This window comes from Monodelphis domestica, chromosome 2 (genome assembly GCF_027887165.1).
Source record: "Monodelphis domestica isolate mMonDom1 chromosome 2, mMonDom1.pri, whole genome shotgun sequence".
NCBI lineage: Eukaryota > Metazoa > Chordata > Mammalia > Didelphimorphia > Didelphidae > Monodelphis > Monodelphis domestica.
The window spans coordinates 249,285,956-249,305,636 of record NC_077228.1 but is presented as its reverse complement, the minus strand read 5'-3'; the positions used below and the strand labels follow the sequence as shown (position 1 = coordinate 249,305,636).

Sequence of the window (19,681 nt, the reverse complement as noted above, 5' to 3'; positions counted from 1 at the left end):
TTTTACCAAGAACTACCATTGCTATGCTTAGTTCCAAACCTACTTTTACAAAAGTATTAATAGTAGCTGTGTGTTTGTGTGTGTGTGTGTGTGTGTGTGTGTGTGTGTGTGTGTGTGTGTGTGTGTGTGAAAAACTGGAAACTAAGGGAATTCTCATCAATTAGGGAGTGGATGAACAAATTTAAATGTATTGTGGTGTTGTTTAGTCATTTTCAGTTATGTCTGACTCTTTCTGACCCTATTTGTGATTTTCTTGGCAAATATACTGGAGTGGTTTACCATTTTCTTCTCTAGCTCATCTTATGGATAAGGAAATTGAAACATATGGGTTAAGTAACTTGCCTAGGATCACACAGGTAGTGTCTGAGGTCTATGAATCTTGAGAAAGAGGAATGCATTAGAAGGAGGGAGAAGAGAAAAATAAAATAAGTTAAATAAATGCTCATAAAAGAGGCATGAAAGAAGCATGGGAATCTTATGCTCACCAAAATTGGTTCAATGAGGGAAGAACATACACAATCAAATGGGTATAGAAAAAGCTATTGCCTCCTACAGGAAAGTAGGAAGGGAAATGGAAAAGAAGTTAGCAGGGCTGGTAGAAAAGAAGGTAAATTAAGGGAGAGAGGATGGTCAGAACATAAACAGGGGTAAATGAGATAGTGAATAATAGACAGAAATGACAATGGTGCAAACATTTTTACAAATCTCTCTAATAAAGGCCTTATTTGTCAAATACATAGAGAAATGAGTATTTAAGAAAATAAGACATTCCCCAGTGGATATATAGCTAAAGGTGTGCAGATGGAAAATATGCAATATCTGAACTACAATCCCAGCATCCTTTTACATTATGTCCTCATTTTACATAAGGATGCTTAGGAGATAAATTTGGCTGAGATCCACGCTGCAAGGCTTTTTTTTTTTTTTTTAGAGCTTGTTCTTTTGGTAAAGTGATGCAGGTGTGACTCTCTTTGCTCTGCTCACTTGACTGAAAGAATCTTTTTTTTCTCCTCTCTTTTAATTACTATTAAAACTTCTACAAAGGATATGAACAAGCAGTTCTCAGTCAAAGAAATTAAAGCTCTTATTGTCTTACAAAATACTCTAAATCACTATTAATTAAAGAAATGCACATTAAAACAACTTTTACTGAGAGATGGCTGAGTATGGTGTAAAAAATATTAATCCTGAAATTAAGAAAGATCTAATTTTGAATTCTAGCACTATCATTTACTGGTGGAATAACTCTAGGCAAGTCTCTTTTTGAGTTTTACCCATTTGAACAATAGAATAATATGACCTGTCTCATATGATCTAATTAATAAAATTTTTGGGAGATCACGAGGCCAAAGCTAGAAATCTTTTTGAAAAGAATACAGTCCCAATTTACATTCATCTGGCATATGGTCAAAACAGCTACTAAAGGAAAAACCAAGAAATTGCTAGAAAAATAGTTAGTGAAATTGTTTAATGGAATTACAGCATCTGTGATACCTCATTCTAACCTAATATGTCCAATCACACAAACTCTCTTTCATTTATTTCCTTTTTATCACTCACATAGCTACCATTTTATTTCATACTGTCATCATCTCTTCTCAGGAATATTCCAATAAATTTCCAAGCGGCTCTGCTATCCTGAGCTTCTCTTGACTCAATTTTTCTTGTATATAGCTGCTGAAGTGAATTTCCCTAATGTAGGTCTACTAATCAATAAAATCATGTGACTACCCTATTACCTTTAGGATCAAATAGAAAATTTTCTGTTTGGCTCTTAAAGTCCTTTAAAATCTTTCTAGTTTCTATTCTTTTGTGCCATTCTCATATTTTGTGGTCCAATAACATTGGTCTATCTCCATTTTTTCAAACATGGCATTCCATTTCCCATCTTCAGAGCTTTATAGTGGTCACCCCCATTAGTGCAATGCACCCCCTTATTCACCTCCACCTTATAATTCCTTGCTTCCTTCAAGATTCAGCTCTCAAGTATCACATGAAGCCTTTCTTGATCTTCCCAACTGCTAATAGATTCACTCCTTAACTATTTTAACTACCTCATATTTATTTTTATTTATTCTATATAGATATGTACAAAAAATCTTAATGGGGTTTTAAAGTTTATTAGCCTAAATGACTTCCTGGTAATTTGGTCAAACAAAGGTGAGAAGTTATCATGTAAATGGAGGTCAAGAAATTGCTTATTTGACCCTTGCCAGGGAAGGCTCTTATTTAAGAATGATTTTGATGTTGTTTTACATAATATATCAAGATGACATAGAATAGTGGTGTTGCACATCTTTTGGTTTTGAAGAGGGCCAATGGCATCACAAGATGATATCTTGACTAGCCTGTGAATTGAATTTAAATGAGTCTGGGTTTCACAAAGTCATCAGCCTTCCTATCTTTTCCAGAGCCACTGAAGTCTAGTGGCGAGATAAAAGTCAAGATAACCAGCAATGGTCTGGGATGTAGTGTATGACCTTGGAATGTTTAGTATTTAATCAGTCTCTACTGCTCTACAGTGCCTGTTTCAGTAGCCTTCAGGGCTGTTAGAACAAATTGTTCTCATCTGCTAATTCTGCTGGGTGAAGTCATTTTATTTAATTGTTTTTCCTCCCCACCCCCAGATTACAGGTCAGTATAAATTTCATTAATTGTTTAATTTCTTTTTTCTGTGATGGGTTTATTAAAGTATTCTATTTTCTCTTTTGTTCATCTGGGCAGTTTATAGTTTTATAAATCTTCATCTCTATCACTCAGATTGAAGGAAGGTGACTTAGCTGTACTGGATCTCAAACAATTATGAAATGGTAATCATCAAAACAATCTGTCATTTTTTAAGAAATGGAGTTGTACATCAGTAGAATAGATTAGGCATTCAATATATAGTAGAAAATGAAAGTAGTAACCTAGGGTTCTACAAACCCAACAATCTAAGTTTTTGGAGGAACAACTCAGTATTTGACAAAAACTACTGAGAAAATTTGAGAACAGTTTGACAGAAAAGAGGCACAGAGCAAAAAATTCCTCAATCCATATACCCAGGGAAAACCAATATAGATACATGATTCAGAAATAAAGGGTGCTACAGTAAATAAATTAGCAGAATATAGAATAGTTTACCTGTCATATCTTTGGATAAGGGAATATTCCCTTATCCATGTTCAAGTAAGTATGTCCAAGTAAGACACTGAGAACATTATGAGATAAAATATATAGCTTTGACTATATTAAATTAGAGTTTTTACACAAAGCCAATGCAAGAAAAATTAGGAAGGGACCAAGAAATGGGGAAAAACATTTTAAAACAAGTATACCTGAAAAAGTATTCATCTCTTAAACATATAGAGAACTGAGTCAAATTTATAAGATTATAAAGTATTTCCTAGTTGACAAGTGGTAAAAGGATATGAACAGGAAATTCTCAGACAAAATTTTCCCCATTGCAGATATTTGCTGATGATTATAAACTGAATTTATCAATTTAAGGAATTTATTCCCATGCTTTCTAGGGTTTTTAGTAGGAGTGGGAGCTTTATTTTATAAAAGGCATTTTCTGAATCTATTGAGATAATCATGTGATTTCTGTTTGTTTGGTTATTAATGTGGCTAATTATGCTATTACTTTTCCTAATACTAAATTAGCCTTGCATTCCTGGCATAAATCCCATCTAGTCATAGTGAATAATTTTTGTAATACATTGCTGTAAGTTTTTTTTTTTTGCTAGTAATTCCCATTCATTATAAAAACACAAGGAAAATTAAAATAAAAGGAGCTTTCTTTAAAGTGATAAATGACATCTATCTAAAACCATTACTATGAATCATCTATAATGGGGCTAAACTACAATCTTCCCAATGAGATCAGGAGTGAAGCAAGGATGTCTATTATCACCATTCATATTGTACTAGAAATACTAATTATAGAAATAACACCAGAAAGAAGAAATAAAGGAATTAGAATACTCATTGAGGAAACAAAATTATCATGCATTGTAGATGATATGATGGTATAAATAAGAAATCCCTTAAGAATCAGCCAGAACACTAATCAAAATAATGAACAAGTTGAGCAAAGTTGCAGGATACAAAATAAAGCTACATAAATCATCAGCATTTCTATTCACCACCACCAAAGTCCAACAGCAAGAGATAGCAAATTCCATTTAAAAGTAATTGTAAATAATAGAAAAAGCCTGGGGGTATTGTAACAGAGGCTGGCACTAGAGAAAAAAAAGCTAAGCTGAAGAGTATGTGAAATTGATCAACTTGTCGGGGGAGGGGCCCCAGGAGTAGATTCTGGAGGAGGAGACTCTGGTTGGGAGAGCAGTGGGTCTCTCCATCTTAGTTAGATAAGCCGAAGAGAGAAGGTGGGAAAAGACTTTCTTCTGAGGGTTACCCATTTTTCCTGCTGGTGACTTTCCAACCCAACAAAAAAAGCTGGTGAGCTTTCCCCCCAACACTTCCCAATTGAAGGGACTTTCTGAAGAGAAACCTGAGCAGAAACCTCAGCTCCTGTTGCCCAGGGGTGAGTCAACCTGACTTTCTCTCAGGTTGCAAAGGCCTGAGTCCCTCCCCCCCCTCCCAACTCAAGGAAGGAGGGAAAAGGGTTTAGATAGAAACAGGGATCCATTTTTCCCACTTTCCTTTTCCCATTCTTCCCTACCCCTTATTCCTTTTGTATTACCTGATTGAGTTAACATTAAAGTTATTTGTTCCCCAAGCTGAGTGTGAGTGAAGGGATCAAGTGGAGACCTTTTGATCTTGAGTAGTGGAGGGGTGACAAGAGGGACAAGAGCAAATTGGGGAGAGCAGCTTTAGCTAAGGAGGGAAGGCACAAGGGGGAAAATCTTCAAACCCCATCTCTTCTCTCTGAGCCAACCTGTTACATCTGCTGTCTCTCCTGTACCCCACTTTGTGGAAGGGGGTTCTCCTATCTTTCCCCCTCTCATACTGAAAGTCCAAGCTTCCCAAGGGGTATAAAACTTCCCTTCTTTTATCTTTTTTTTTAAACAGTATATCTATCAATACAAACCCAGCAACAAACCATCTGAATACAATTATAAAACACTTTTGGTACAAATAAAGTCAGACCTAAACAATTAGAAAAATATTAATTTCTCATGATTAGGCCAAGAAAATGTAATAAAAATAACTGCTACCTAAATTAATTTACCTATTCAGTTTCAATCAAACTACCCCCAAATTATTTCATACTGTTAGAGAAAACAATAATAAAGTTCATCTGGAAGAACAAGAAATTAAGAATATAAGAGAATTCATGAAAAAATATGAAGGAAGAACACCTAGTCTCAGGTCTCAGATTACATTATAAAATGATACCTATTAAAACAATATGATAATGGCTAAGAAATAGAGTAGTGGATCAATAGAATAACTTGAGTAATCAACATAATGTTGATAGTGACCATAGTAATTTAGTGTTTGATAAATTCAAAGATCCAAAAGTTTGGAGGAAGAAACCATCATTTGACAAGAACCCCTGGGAAAAGTGGAAAAATAGTATGGGAGAGATTAGACAAAGACCAACACCTGATGCTACATACCAAGGGAAAGTTAAAATATATTAGTTTTAATTTTTTATTATTTATTTTAATTTTTATTATTTATTGTTATATTTTATATTAATTTTTTGGAAATAAACAATTTAGGGGACCACACAATTGCTTACCTGTCAAAATAATGAATAAAGGAAGAATTTATGACCAAACAAGATGCAGAGAGAACATAAAAAAAGAAAAAGGATAATTTTGATCAAATTAATTAATAAAATTTTTTAAATTTAAAAGTCTTTGTACATATAAAATTAGAAGGGAAACAACAAATTGGGGAAGAATTTTATAGCAAGTGTCTCTTAGAAAGGTTTCATTGCTCAAATATAGAGAACTGAGTCAAATTTATAAAAATACAAAGTATTCCTCAATTGATAAATGATCAGAGGATATGAACAGGCAGTTCTCAGATGAAGAAATTAAATCTACAGTAATGAAAAATTCTCCAAATCACTCTTGATTATAGAAATGCAAATTAAAACAACTCACACCTATCAGACTGGCTAACATGACAAAAAATGAAAATGATAAATGTTGGTGAGTATGTAGGAAAATTGGGACACTAATAATACACTGTTGGTGGAACTGTGAACTGAAACAACCATTCTGGAGAGCAATATAGAACCATGCCAAAGGGGTCTTCAAACTGTGCCTACCCTTTGATCTACTAGATCTATACCCCCAAAATATTGGTGATAGGAGAAAAGGATCTACTTGTATAAAAATATTAGCAGTTCTTTTTGTAGTGGCAAAGAATTGGAAACAAAGGGGTTATCCATCAATTGAGGAATGACTAAAAAGTTGATTTTAATACAGTATTATTGCACCATTAGAAATGATGAATTGGATAAGTTCAGAAAAACCTGGAGACATATAAACTGATACAAAATGAAGTGAGCAGAACTACAAGTACAGTGTATGCAGTAACAGAAATATTGTATGATGATCAAATGTCAAGGACTAAGATATTATTTTTAAAAAGTAAGATTCTAAGCTAATTATAAAGGATGAAAAATGCTATCAGCAATCAAAGGTACAGTTGGAGTCTGCCATTTTTCACTTTATTTCCTTTATGAGTTTTTTTTATGGTATGTGTGATATGTGTTTTCTTTCACGGCATGAGGAATGTGGAAATATATTGGATGATAGCACCTTGAAGGGGGGGGGGGAGAAATGGAAGGAGGGAGAGAATCTGAATTGTAAAATTCAGATAAGAATTGTCAAAAATTATTTCTACATATAATACAAAAGTTAAAAAATAATATTAAATCACAATTCTATTCCACTCTTATCCTAAGACCTTTCAATTTTCTGGCTTAGTATTTAGGAAATGTATTTTTACTTTATTATTTGGTAACTCTAGAAAATGGAAAAACAATGTCTTAGCTGAGTTTTTTCTCTCACTTCAGTTAATATCTTTTCTGTAACTGAAGACAAATCATATATCTCTCTAGAATTCAATTTCCATCCATGGTCACATGACTATAGTGGTACTATATATACTAAGTTTGTGAACAAAATTTAAAGTTACTGGTATATTATTTCATTTGATCCTCACAATAACCCCGGTGGGCTTGAGTTATCATTCTCCAATCTTTTTTTTTTCCTTTCTCAGCCATACTCTTAAAAAGGTGTTGTCTTTCACTAAGAATAAAGGAAACTGAGACAGAGAAATTAAGTGACTTGCCCAGGGTCATATAGTTAGTGAGTATCTGAGATAAGATTCAAAGTCTTCCTGACTCTAAATTCAGTCCTTTATCCATTTTCCCAACCAAGTACCTCAAAAACATAAATCCGTACTTCACTTTTGAACTGTTAGCCTTATATCTCTTTTCCCTTTTTCAGCCCCATTCTTAAAAAAGGTAAAGTTTTCCTCTAAGAAAAATTGTAGTGTAGCCTAGACACCGAGTCTGGAGACCTAGATTCTATTCCTAACTTGATTTCTGATGTATATAACGTTGGACAAGTCACTTAACATCCTTTATTTTTCCAATTTGGAAAATAAGAGAGTTAGACTAGAAGAGCAGAATCAAGAATCTCATGCTTAGAAATGGCATATGTACTTATACCTGGACAAAATGGCATATGTACTTATACCTGGACTCCATAGTATGCCAGACAAATGATCATCTATACCCTGGCTTGGAGAACCTCAGCCACTAGAACTAGAGAACTCTAATTGCTAAAAGTTTTCTTTATGCTTAGACTAAATATTCTTCCTTGCATTTCCTGCCCATTGCTTCTGTTTCTGTCCTTTGGTTCCAAGTAGAATAAATTTAGTCCCTCTTGAACCAGGATTAGATTTATTCTACTTGGCTATTATGTTGCCCCTAGGAAATGTCATTTTTAACATTTCGGGTCCCTTCAAGTAATTCTCAGGTAAGTTGAGGTCCTTCATAATAATGATTTTCTTTTTCTGGACAATTTTTTATTTGTCTAAGCCCATCTTAAATTGTGGTTCCAAGGAATAAACAAAATACTCCAATAGGGATCTGATCAGGGCAAAGTATAGCTTACCACTTTGTTCCCAGCTACTAGGCTTCTTTTATTGCAGTCTAAAACCTCTTTATCTTTCTTGGCTTCCACATCATAACCTTGACACAAATGGGTCTTGTGTTGAGTATAATCTTCTGAATTGTCTAGACATAATTCTTGATATAAAGAGCACAGATACATATATATAAATACTTATATATGTGAAGTTGATATTCTCTACTGTAAACCTCAAAATTTCTCAGGCTTATGAATGTTAGGGGTTTCCCCCATTGGGAATCTTCTACTTAAAAAACTTCCCTAGCAGATGGTAAGAACTCTACTTGAGTGTGGGGGCTCCTAGCTATGGGAATGTCCCTGCTTCACCCTACTTAAGACTGCTTTAGGACAGAAAACTGCTTGCTAAACAATGAAAGTACTTTGATCCATGCTTATGGAAGGAACAGGAAGTTCTCTGAGTCATGACTGTTTTAGAATTGATACAATGGGATACTAAGTACCTATAAAGCTGGGGCAACTTGTAAACTACTTAAACCTAAAAGGGTGATAACTTATTCAGAGGTTTTTTCTTAATGAAATTTGTCGACACAGCAGCATTTTTTATGAATTACTAAAGAGATTAAAACTACTCGGCTGTGAATTCAAAATGGGCGGTCCTTTAGAAACATCTACAGTGATTGGTAGATGTAAGGACTTAGGGGAGGTGACAGAGGAGATTTTGCCCTTAAAAATAAGAGCTCAGAGAAGAGCAAAGGATCTCGATTTCTGACTCTCATTCTGGAGGAGAGCTCCTTGAGGAGCTCCTCTGAGGGGCTCTGTCCCTCTGGGGTAGGAGCTCTGGAGGCTCTTGAGAGAGGCCCTTTGAAGCAATCTCTGGCTGGAAGACTCTTTGAGGAAGGACGCTGGCCTGGTGTCACTAGTATCCTTGTTTAGTCAGACCTTGTGGTGAGTGTTAAAAAACTGACTGATTTATCTTTTAAGACTCAGGTCTAGGCTATATTGGCTTGAGGCCCTTCATACTTATTCCTTTCTTACTCTCTCTCTCTTTCTTTGATTACTCATTGTATTGTTAATTAAAATCTCTATAAAACCCAATTGACTTGGGTATTTGAATAATTGGGAATATTTCCCTGACGACCACCTTATATTTGATTTTAAAACCCAAGACACTGTAGTGAAACATATTTCTGTGGTCAAATGTACTCACCCTCTCTTATATCTATCACAATTTATATCTTCCACTATTTTAATCACTACAGTTTAAGACCTCAACCATTTTAAATCTCACACTATATAGATAAAAGACTTACAATTTTCCCTATCAAATTATTTTTTCCCCAAGTTTTGATAAGAACATTAACCAGCCCAAGGTCAAACACAGAAACCTGGAACATTCATTAGAAAGTTTCTTCCAAGTTGACAAATTTATGTCCATTCTATCAATTCTGAATCCTAATATATCCCTCTCTACCTTGTCCTCAACTATAGCATGTGAAATGCCTTATAAAACCAAAAGAGACTAGATGAAGAACATAATGGCACCATAAAAAGTGGCCTGAATTTAGAACAAGAGGATCTGGATTCAGATCTTCATTCTGCTACTTACTACATGTTGGACCTGGACAAGTTCAGGCTTCAGTTTTTCCATCATAAAATGTAGACTAGAAGACCTCTCAGGTACCTGCTAGCTCCATATCTATGATCCTACATTGATGCCATTTTCCCAACCTACAAATCTGGTAATCTTGTGGGGAACAAAAAAGGAAATGAGATTATTCTGCTATCTGAAAGTCTTTCCTACTACTTACTATGTGGTAGTGTTGTGAGACAGATAAATCTGGAGTCAAGGTATCTTTGTTTTGTTCCAGCTAAGTCATTTACTTAGGATAAGTTGGATAAGTCAGTTAACCTCTTTGAGACTCAGTTTCCTTATCTATAAAATCAGAATAATAATTCTCGTCCCCTCCTGATTCTGATTCTGACTCTCCAGATTTCACTAGCATGCCTCACCTTGTTCCTTTAACCTTGCTCTGACCCCACAGCTCCCTTCTCCTTTTGATGAATTTTTCCTGGATCTACTTCTGATTCCCTAGACTTTGCCAGCATGTCCTTTGACTGTCATCCCCCAAATCTTTCCAATGTAAACCTTAAAATTTCTTAGACTTATAAATGTTGGAAATTTCACCATTGGGAAATTTCATACTTGGAAAATTTCTTAGTGATAGTCTATTGGAATGTGAACCCCATTGGCATGGAAGGTTCCTCCTCCTCCCTTCTTAAGATTACTTTAGGATAGAAACCTTTTGCTGAACAATGGAAAGGGCTTTGACCTATGCTTAAGCATAGAACAGGAATTTCTTTGAGTCATGATTGATTTTAGAATTGATACAATGGAGATACTTGGAATCAATCTCCACCCTACTCAGTCCTAACAGGATTTAGGAAGGGCTGCAGCATAGATCAAAATTTAATTATTCCAATCTCTACCCTACTCAGGGTAACAGGATTTAGGAAGGGCTGTAGCAAAAGATCAAGATTTAATTATTTGAGAATATGACCTTCAACAGACATGTGCAAAGCCACAGACCTCTGGGTGGTCCTGGGTTAAGCTAGAGCCACCATTGGCACAGGGAAAATGATGGACAGTGATTGGTAGATGTGAGAACTGAGGGGAGGGAACTTGGATGGTTTCCTTAAAGATAGAGGGGTCTGAGGACTGGGGGGTTGGTTGGAGAGTTTTGGCTCTGAGTGGTTGGAGAGGTGCTCTGAGAAGCTTGATCTGAAGGAAGCTGGAGGTGGAGGCCCCGGAGACTGTTTCTCCATTTTGGTCACGTGAGTAATAGGGACTGATCTCCTTTCTTTGCCCCAGCTATCTAAGGGCTTGGGCCTTTTGGCCCAGCCTAAACAGAGGGGGTATTTAAGCCCTATTCCCTTCTCTCCCCTTTCTCTTCTCTCTCTCTCTCTCTCTCTCTCTCTCTCTCTCTCTCTCTCTCTCTCTCTCTCTCTCTAATTCCTTTCTTCCTCCTGTTTGTAATTAAACTCTATAAAAGGCTGACGTCTAACTTGAGTTTTCATTTAGGAATTACATAGCTGAATTCCTTGGCGACCTTAAATTAATATATATCAGTCTTTTAAAGTGATTTCCTTGTCACACCAACTCTTTTTAATGTGTTGTCTTTCCTCCTTAGACTCTCGTTGAGAACAAAGTCTGTCTTTTTGCTTGTTTTTGTATGTTGAAAGTTTACTCTAGTGTCTGGTACACAGTAAATAAATGTTTGTAAGCTGTTATCACTTGTACTACCTATCTCATGGTTCTCGTGAGGAAAATGGTTTGTAAACTGCTAGTATATACATACAAATTAGTACTTGTCTTACTTTTAGTTTCTCTAAGCCTAAATATCCTCATAAGGTATGCAGCTGAACAATAAAGACAGGTTTAATTGTGTTTGGCTTCTATGATGCTCCAAGGAATTTGTGGTAAAAATAGTATAGGCTATGCTAGAATATGAAGACAGATTCAAAGGGAATTATTGTGAATTTGCCTAGATTTAAAGACAAAGTCACTGTGAAGTATGCTAATCACTATTACCTTTAAATAGCTTACATTTGGCACTGCTGTGTGTGTAATTGGGGAAGAGAGTAACTAGAGGGCAGAGCGTTAACATGGACTTAAATTTGCAACATGTACAAACTGATAGGAATCTCATTGCCAAAACTGAAACTAAAGGTAGCCACCTCTTTGGTAACTGCCTCTGTAGAGTTGGTATTCTCCAGGGCTTGTAAAATACTGTGCCATGAGATATCTATTTTTGATATAAGGAGCCTTCACTAAGGCAAAGGGAACAAATGAGTCACATTTTCTTCATCTCTACCAAAGTGATAGGATAAAATGGAAAGGGACAAAAAATACCATATCATAATGTTCTTGGAACAATTTAGTTTATCAGTTTTATTTTGTGATAAGGTGTCAATGATATCATCTCAAAGCGTGGTCTTCACTCAGAGCTTTTCCCAATACATACTCTAATTATAGTCCTAGCAGGCATGTTGGGCAGAGTGATGATAAATGCAGAGTTGAAAAAAATTCTTACATCATTCCCCTATTATGGCACTGACTCTTGGAGAATTGTTTACCATGCATTCTTTTTTTCTTTCTTGGAAGAAATAGATGGAAATAAATGGATGACTTAATTGTGGTTTTTGCTGCATAAACACTTAGAATTCCAAAGTGAAAGTAAGATAATCTAAAGCCCAGTTACCTTTTAGTTGTGATTCAAACCAATAACTAAAAATCTCAAAGTAAAACGAATGCCCTTTGTTTATCTTTATTGACTGCTCCATTCACTAAAGGGGAAATATTTTTAGTTCTCTATTAATGATGTACTGACAGTTCTATTTGCTCTAGGAAATCTTTTTCTCTAAGGGAGAGAAAAAAAAACAAAAAAGAAAAAATCCTCTTCATTTGTGTCCCTTGGCAAACTATATTAGAACTGACATGTTCTGTAGATTAGTTTGTTATATAACCAAAGTAAAAATGTTCTTGGTCTAAGGAAATCATTGATTTTAAGCATAACCTAAAGTAAATGATAGTCATAGAAGTAAATGTTCAGAGAAAGATCATTTACCTCCAAGAAATGTGTCCTGTCCATGGAGGGATACTAACTCACTAATAATGATTTTTAATAATTGGAGACCATGAAATTTTCACTGAAACAGATATTAAAGCTAAGTCTATGGGAATGGGAAAAATTGCAAAATTCTCAAATAGATGATTAGTAAAACCATGATACCAGCAGGATCCTTCAAGATATTGCCCTCTCCATTACATTATCTCTTTCAGAATCTTTGTGCTACTGCCAGTCTGGCCCAGGCACCTTCATTTAAAAATTTAGCCTTTTCTAGCCAGCTCAGCTCCCACTCTCCATGACTCTTGAAATGATTGAAAGAGAAAATAGAATTGTTCATTCTACATCTCCATAGTCAGGAATTAAACAAAGTATATCTTCTTTCCCTCCAGTTTTTCCCTTTCCCCCCCTACCCATTGTAAGGATAATTTTAGTGTTTTGACTTAAAATCTAAATAATTTGGTCACCAGGGATGATTTCCAAATAATAAGATACCCAAGTCAACTAGGAATGATGGAGATTTTAATTAATATAGAAAGATGGAATTAAGGGGAAGAGAGAGAGAGAGAGAAAGAGAGAGAGAGATAGAGAGAGAGAGAGAGTGAGAGAGAGCAAGAGAGAGAGAGAGAGAGAGAGAGAGAGAGAGAGAGAGAGAGAGAGAGAGAGAGAGAGAGAGAGAGAGAGAGAGAGAGAGAGAATTAATTTAAACTGTTCTGGCTCAGGGGGAGCCAGGCAGCAGTTAAAGGCCTTGGCCAAAGTGGCCTCCCTGAGCCTAAGGGTAAGGCAGCCAATCTTATCACTCACCATGAGACTGTCTCCAAGCTGGGTTCCAGTCCTCCACTGAACTCAATCTCCTGAACTGAGTTCAGAAGATTCACACCAAGCTGAGTTGTCTGAACTGAATTTTCTTGCCTCCTTTTAAAGAAATTTTCTCTTATGTCACCTCCCCTAAATTTTCACATCTACCAATCACAGTAGACACTTTCTTCCAGGACTGCCTATTCTTAGTTCTCACCACTCTTTAGTTCTCACCTTCTCTGGTTAGATTATATCTTCTGAGTACTACACACTTCTTTGTTAAGCTTGCCTTTTGTGAGTTACTTGACCTTTTGAGATTAATTTAACCTTTACAGGTACTTAACACCTTTTTGTATTAGACCTAAAAATAGACCTAGCTTAAAGGTTCTAGCTTCACTATAAGGTATGAGTTAAGTAACTTCATTGTTCAATCAGGAGTTTACAACTTTATCTTCCCCTAAAGCATGTCTAAGTATGGGTGGAGTAATGTAAAGTTCCCAAGACATTCCTGATTCTTGTTAGACCAAGTATCTCCATTATTACAATAAGGAAATAGCTAAATCAAATCTTTTAAAGTATAGTCTGTGTAGTCTTAAACATTCACATCACTCCTTAAGGACTCATTATCCTTACAGTCTTTCCCCACTCTTTCCTCTCAAAATCTTCCAATAGGAGAAAAATCTGAAAAAAGTAATTTACAATTCAGTGTAAATAAGCTTCCTCCATAAAAGTCCAGTTCTGTTTCACTATGATGGTAACTTTGAAGTCTTAAAGGCTATGTCAGCTGTTTACAACATTGAAGGGTCCTATCAAATTAGAAAGGCTTTGAGTATTCCTCCAATATGCTGTCTATGCAGCTGTCAAAAAGATATTCTTAAAGCACACATATCAACTCTCCTCCATAATAAATTTCAATAGTAACTTAATTGCTTCTAGGATCACATATAAAGTCCTTTATAACATGACTATAGCTTGTCACTTCAATTTTGCTATCTACTATCTGTGTGACCTTGACAACAATTTGACAACAAATTCCCATTTTGAAATTTACTATTTGACCTTGCAACTTTCAGATCTACTTGACTCAATTATAAGAAGAGAATTGAACCAGAAGGCCTCTACAACATTGTTCAACTTGTTTTCTTTGAGTAAGCCTGGAATAGATTCATTTTTACATCTGCCTCTTAAAAATCTCAAATTTTTATCAAAGCCCAACTCAAGAACCATCTTTTACATGACCATAAGGCCTTTCTACTATCTCCTTGTTACTAGTATTTTCTCCCCACCACACCTTTACCTATTTACTTTATATGTATGTTGTATACACTTATAAAGATATATGTTATGTTTCTTAGCTTTTTCTAAGAATAAAGCTTTTTGAGGGCAGTTATTTTTTATTTTTTTATCCCAATCTCCTAGCATAATGCCTGATACTTAGAAAGGACTTGATAAACACTTGTTGACTAATTTATTGTCATTAGAGAAACAGCTGAAATAATTTTGGTAGGTTGACCAAGAGGTGAAACATTTCTTTTTCATCTTCTCTAAAGGTCCCCTCCTTCTTTAACCACTATGATTCTGCCTGACAATGGATTCTAGGGAATTTCATCCCCTTCCAAATTCTAGGAGTCTCTTGGCCAGGATTATATCCATAAGATTATAAGATCTTAGATTTAGATATTCTGTCCAATTACTTCACTTTACTGATGAGCCTCAAAGAGGTGAAATGATTTGTCCATTATATGAGAAGAATACTAAATGGGAGTTGGATTAGAGGATGTGGATTCAAATTCCAGTTTTGAGATTTACTATTTAATCTTGCTTGACTCAATTATACAAAGGGACTTGAACTTGAAGGACTCTAGTGTCCCTTTCTGCTCAAGATCTATGATCCTATGACCTTGATGGTGAACCTATGGCATGTGTGCCAAAAAGGGTGCTAAGAGCCTCTCTGTAGAAATATCTGTAGTCTCTTGCAAGAGTTCATTCCCAGAAAGCCAGAGCAATTTAGGGTTGAACTGTTCCTCTCCCCCTCTCCATGTGCCTAAAAACATTCTCCACTTCACCCATTCCTCTGTCAATCATCCCAATGGAAGTACTCTCTCCTTCCCCTGTCTGGGGTAAGGCCCTGGGTGGGGGAGCTTATATGCTGCATAGGGGTGGCAGCCTGTTGAGTCTGTGGTGAAGGTGATTCCTGTGGTGGGGCTGGAGAGGAGCTAGGTTTGAGGAGATCATAGCTCACAGCATGGCACATAGCTGTAGGGGAGTAGAGTTGTAGGGGAATTGAATGCTTGGGTCAATCTCCTCCCCCTCTCCATTACTATCTCTCATCACCCACCCTGCTGCCCAGCAGCCCAATGGGAGTGCTTCCTCCCTCTCCTCTTTTGGGTAAGGGTGGGGTGGGGTAGGGAGAGGCAGTAGGTCTGTGCATGCATGTGGCATGACACTTGATCTGGGGTGTGGGATAGGGTTGGGACCCAGCACTCTGCCATCACTGTCCTATGACTTCTCTGGGCTTCAGTTTCCTCATATATAAAATAAGTGGTTTGGGCTCAATGACATCTAAAATCCCTTCCAGCTATATCCTAGATTGTATATAACAAAGCCAAGCTCTAAACTCAATTATGGAGGATTAGAAATTGTTTTTATATAGAAAAAAGTAAATAAACTTGAATGGAGTCATGCCCATGGTCTTGCATTTTAAATTTTATTTCTGATTAAGAGATGAAAACCTTGTCACTACAAAAAATAATTTCAAGTCTTAGCAATTAGTTTGGAGAAATTTTATTTGTGTGATGGAAATGAGGGCTCTTCTGAATGTTCCTAGAACTGCTCAATATAGACAGATTTCTATACTACGTAGATTAAGTTCCTCCTCATCACTTTGTTTTAAAAATAAATAGAACTCACATATAGTTTTACAGAACTTTGAGAGGAAGGAATCTTTCATATCACTTAGTATAGTGATTTATGAAATACTCCCTCTGGTTTCACTTTCTCAACTTGCATTGGAGTGGAAAGGTTAGATTTCTAGAGGGGAGAATTCTGTTCCTTATGAAATTGTAGGGGTTTTTCGTCCTATTGCTCATTATCCCTCATCACTATGCTTCCACCACTTTTTTTTATCAACTTAAATACTTTTTTTTCAAAAAGACATAATTATGGGGCATAATAAGAATAGTTGGTATAAAATACCCCCTCCTCCGAAAGGCAGGGACATTCTCTCCCACAATGAACAGGTGAGTAACAATGAAAAAAAGTCATGCTCAGTCATTACAAGATACCCAGGTTTGACTTCTACTCGCATGACATATGATTCACTTTGCATTATAGCAAACTCTAGTCTCTTTTCCAAGTATTTAGATAGTAAGAGATATTACTGTCCAGGATGATAAGGAAATGAAAGAAAGTAATTATAAGTGAAGCATGGCAAAAATTAGGGGGGAATTTTTGAGTGTCCTAGGAATCTCCAGAATTCACCATGACTGGCCAGGGTTGGTCAGGTACATATATAAGCATCATAGCAGGACTGCTATTCTTGTACTATTTACAACTAGGATATGAGGGACAGGAATAAAACATAGCTCTCCTTTGCAAAGAACAGTTAGAACTATCCCCCAAAAACTATCCCTGTAGAAGAAAAATCAGACTTTTTCTCTGGTAGGAAGGGAGACCCCAAAAGTTTTATGGGGATTTTTCATATGGGGAGGGAGGCAGTGAAGCAAAGTGTCCTGACCTCTAATCCTCACTAGGTGGAATGAATACCTCTATATTTCAATGTTACTTCCTTCATGAAGTCTTTCCTGACTTTCCCCCACTAAATAATTTCTGAAGTACTTCAATTATATCTCTATTATATCACAAATCAAATAAATAAGTATAATTTAATCTTTTATAGAGAGGCAACTGGATGGCTCAGAAGATATATTACTGGGTCTAGAGTCAGGAAAACATGAGTTCAAATATAACCTCAGACACAAACTGCATGACTGTGAAAAAGTCACATAACCTCTGTCTCAGTTTCTTCAACTGTAAAATGGGCAAAAAGCTAGTACCTCCTTCCTAGGGTTGTTAGGAGTACCAAATGAAATGGTATTTGTAAAGCAAAAGCTAGCTAGTATTATTAGCAAATAATTCATTGCAATTACATAAGGATATATTATTATAAATAATTATACATACATTATGTATTGGTTTTTTTTACTGTAATCTTGAAGTAGATAGCCCAAGTATTTTAACCACTATATATGTATATATATATAATAGCACAATAAATTATATAACATCTAGCAGTTGAGTATATTTTGTTTTATTATATATAATAAATCTCAATATTCACACACATACACATATATTTATATATACACAGACAATTATACTAGCCTAGATGAATTATAGAAAAGATTCTTTTCTAGCTGTGTTTTGGATCAGATGACTGCTGATATTTCCTTTCAATTAAAAGAATTCCTGCTACATCCCATCTTACCATTTGAATATGTGGTCATTCAACCTTCTCTTAAAGACTTCCAATGAGAAGGATTTCACTGCCTCTTGAAGTAGCTCATTCCATTTTCAGATAGTTCTTATTGTAAGGAAGTGTTTCCTGACATCAAGTCTAAAATTTTCTCCTTGCAACTCTTTGCAACATTGTTCTTGCTTTTATTGTCTGGAATCAAACAATAAGACTAATCCTTCATACATTTGAAGGCTATCATTTCCTCCTTAGTCTTTTCTTCATCCCAAATACCCATAGTTCCTTCAACCAATCGGCATTTATTGAGTGCTTATTCTATATCAGGCACTGTAGTATTCATTGGACATACAAACATAAAAATGAGATAGTCCTAACCCTCAAAGAACTTCAACTATTCTTATATAATATGAATGTAAGAACTTTCTTTATCCTCATTGCCATCCTCTGGATGCTTTCTATCTTCTCTATTCTCTTACTAAACTGCAGTACCCTGACCTGAATAAAATACTATAGATGTAGACTGAGCAGGGAAAAATACAGAGGGACAACCATTTCTTTATTCTGGGAAGCTGTGTCTCTTTTAATGTAGCCTAATAGCACATATCATACTATCAATTTTTTTTCAGTCCATGAGCAACTTAAAATGTTAATCTCTTTTATATTTCATTTAATGAGAATAGACCCAAACTGCCTGCCTTAAAAATAACGTTTGAATTTTATTTCCATTATTAAAATTTAAAAACTACCCATCTCTCTGGTGATCTCACACATTTCTAACTTTAGATCTAGAGACAAATGAATGGAAGAATTATGTACTATCACCTCTAGGACCAAATACAAAATCCTCTGTTTGGTGTTCAAAGTCTTTGGAACCTAGTCTCCTTACCTTCTAATGGGTTAAGCAAACTATGTTTGCAGTTGGGAATATTATAAGTTAAATAGATTATGTTTTCAGTTGAGAGAAAAATAAATATTCTCACTAGGTCAAGAAGCAGCCAACTTGGTCTTCCTTGAAGATTTACACATTCTGCTAATTTGGACACATCCTAAGTATTTTAACCTACTGATTCCTTAAGAAGTTTCAGTAGAATGCATAAATATCTTAAATACTAAGCCCCCATATGTACTTATATCATGGATGTGCATTGATGGTTACTGTCCCTTGAAAAGTGCTATTGCAGAGGACTCCTATAAGACAATTCCCTAAGAAAGTCTGTATTCATTACTCTGGCTTTGTGTGGCATAGTTGGCAAGTTTCCCAAGAAATGGTATGAGGAATGGAGAATAGTACTAGAGATGGCAGTTCGTGGAAATGTGAGCAATGGTGGCTTAATTAATAGATTTGTGTGAACTCTTAAAGAGTGGGGGATGCCCCCCAAAATTGTGCAAGTGTTGAGTACCTTGTTAGCTGAGATGAAATTACTGGCTGCTGGCAAAGAGTGTAGGAATAGTTAAAGTAGCTTGGCTACTTCCATGAGCTAAGATGGAAAATTAGGAAGGAATATTGTGAGTTTGACTAAATTCACCTCTAAATAACTATAAAAATGTCTCAAAATGAATTCTGGAGTGGTAGAACCAACAAGAAAAGGAATGAAAGTATTTTCTGTCTCAAGAAAAAATAGGTTAGCAGGAAAAACCTGTCTTACTGAGGCAAGTGGGGAATACAATCCAGCATATTGCAAAATGTCAGAAAACAAATGTTAAAAATTGTTTCTACA

At 35.7% G+C, this 19,681-nt stretch overlaps 1 protein-coding gene across 1 annotated transcript in view; it reads right to left on the bottom strand.

Annotated features, from left to right (window-relative positions):
• The window catches only part of MYOCD (myocardin), a 132,096-nt gene that overhangs the window by 103,679 nt on the left and 8,736 nt on the right, over window positions 1-19,681 (bottom strand). The window lies entirely within an intron of this gene.